Raw genomic sequence first — 2,383 nt, 5'->3', positions numbered from 1 at the left:
GTGGGGATCCAGAAAGAGGGACCCTATTCCACTTGACTGACTCTATACGGAGATCTTGGGTAGATGTTCTAGAGCATCAGCACGTAGTGCGAGCATAAAGAACGACTCACTGAATAACAGGGGATTGATTGCTAATGCATTCTATCTGTCAATTGCCTCTTCACTTAGGAGGACTTATCAAGTAACATGCCTCATTTAGAGGTCTTTGGCACAAATGTAAACAATCACAAACAGAGCCTCTTAAGGAGGACTTCAACCAAAATGCCTGCCAAAAAGGTGACAGGACTTCCAGACTACATGGAGTAAGAAGGCTAAACTACCTCAGTGGTGTATCAACCACAATCCAAAGCTTAAGCAAAAGCAAAGCTAGCAAGAAACTAATGTACCTGTACAAAAACTACACAGTTAATATCTCAATCAGAAAACCAACAGACAAACAGTGGAACTTTCCAATATTTTACAACTCAATGCAAGGCACAAATGCAAGCACTCAAATGAGTTCATCACATCAATTGACCTACAAAACAACACTAGTTAGTGCTCAAAGGTATTTGCATCTCACAAGATGAGACCAAACCCAAACATCAATGCTAAATGTCCAAACCTGAAACACAAAGCACAATTAGTTTATGTACAAAACACTAGTACAAAGACTAGGTTCAAAACCAAGTCAAATGATCAAAACAGAAGTCAATCTTTTGCATATTTCTCATTCAAACAATCAATAAATGTCCTGAAAAGGACCAAGATCAAATCACAAGGCAAGTAGCTCAAATGATCCATGTAAAGCAAAGACAAGACAATGTGCATAAATTGGACATCCAAATTAGAAAATCCAAATCAAAACAGAAATGCATCTAATGGCCTTGAGATTTTTTATGCAAGCTACTCATGTCATGAATAACCAATGTGCAAAATATTAGATCCAGAAAAGCTTAAATGATAGGTGAACAAAAATGCACAAATGCTACATCCAAAATGTGACACAAATTGTCACAACATATCTTCATGTGTCCAAAACAGTGATAGCATATGATAAAAATCCCAAACCAAAGCTCAAAAATCATATCACACGTGAGGATCAAGCACACCAAATTTCAAATGAATTGGATAAAAGATGAGCATTTCACAAAGCATTTATCATGACATATCAAGTTAGCACATGGTTCAAACAAAAAATTCCAAATTAAAAATCCAGAATCAAACAATTCATGAAATAAATGCTATAAAAAACTAGAGATCAAAACAAAAATGTGAAAAAAATTGGGATCAATTTGAAGCATTTTTCCATATTTTATGATTTTTTAAAGTTGAAGAAATAAAATGAAATAATAAAAGAAATATGGAGGGAAAAGAAAATTTGAATAAAATTCAACATGTTCACCACCAGGAATCGAACTCATGCACAAAGGAATGAAAATTCAAACTTAATTCAGAAAATGCCATGGCCAGGTATCGAACTCACGCACGCCAGGTTCCAAGAGCGCTCAAAGTGAAACGCTGCGTTTCACTTAAGTGACATGGCGCACACATCATCAGTCAATGCCACACAAGCGAGGTCAAACAAACGCATGCCAATGGTACGCACATGTAAGCGCATCATCAGCATCCAACTCAGTTAAATGAAACGCCGCGTTTCATTTGCTGATTCAACATGCACACACAACAATTCAAACATAACGTGGCACGGGCAAACAAAATAGGACCAATGGAAAAGCCAAGCCAGCACGCACGTGGATGCCACAGTGGACTAAACCCCTAACGTATCAGATGGTGGCGCCGGTCGTCTTCTCCGACCAACCAGGCGGTGGCGCCGCCGTGCAAAAGTGCAGAATCCGACAAGGCTTATACCAATTGAAAGATCTTTCCACGTACATCTCAAATATCATATTCAAATCACCTAATTCTTCCTAACTTTTCCAGATCGAGCAAGAACATATTTGACATCAAAACTTTAATTCATCACCACATGCTCATTTCTAATCCATTTTCAAATATAAACATATTAGCATGATCACCTAAGTGAGATCTACACAATTATCACAAGAAATTGGCAAAAAAGAGAGGTCGAATTCAACCTACTTGGAAATGGCAGTTGATGAATTCGTGTCCTTAGGCTCTCACAATCTCCAGATCTTCTTCCTTAACCTTGCCTTGAAGCTTTAAGCATAAATCACCACTTGAAACCACCTAGATCTAGCTGAATTTCAAAAATCCATTAACATGTTCATGTGCTTGAATGGCTCGAATTCCAGTTCAATTGTCCAATCCAATGGTTGATTCTTGTTCAATGGAGCATGCTGAACATGATTATGCAAGAATATTGAAGAATTATGTGAAAAAATTGAAAATCAAAGTGAGAGAATTTTGGAGGGAAAATGAG

Source organism: Lathyrus oleraceus, chromosome 7, assembly GCF_024323335.1.
Source record: "Lathyrus oleraceus cultivar Zhongwan6 chromosome 7, CAAS_Psat_ZW6_1.0, whole genome shotgun sequence".
Lineage (NCBI taxonomy): Eukaryota > Viridiplantae > Streptophyta > Magnoliopsida > Fabales > Fabaceae > Lathyrus > Lathyrus oleraceus.
The sequence above is the reverse complement of the archived record's forward strand: the minus strand, read 5'-3'. Positions refer to the sequence as shown.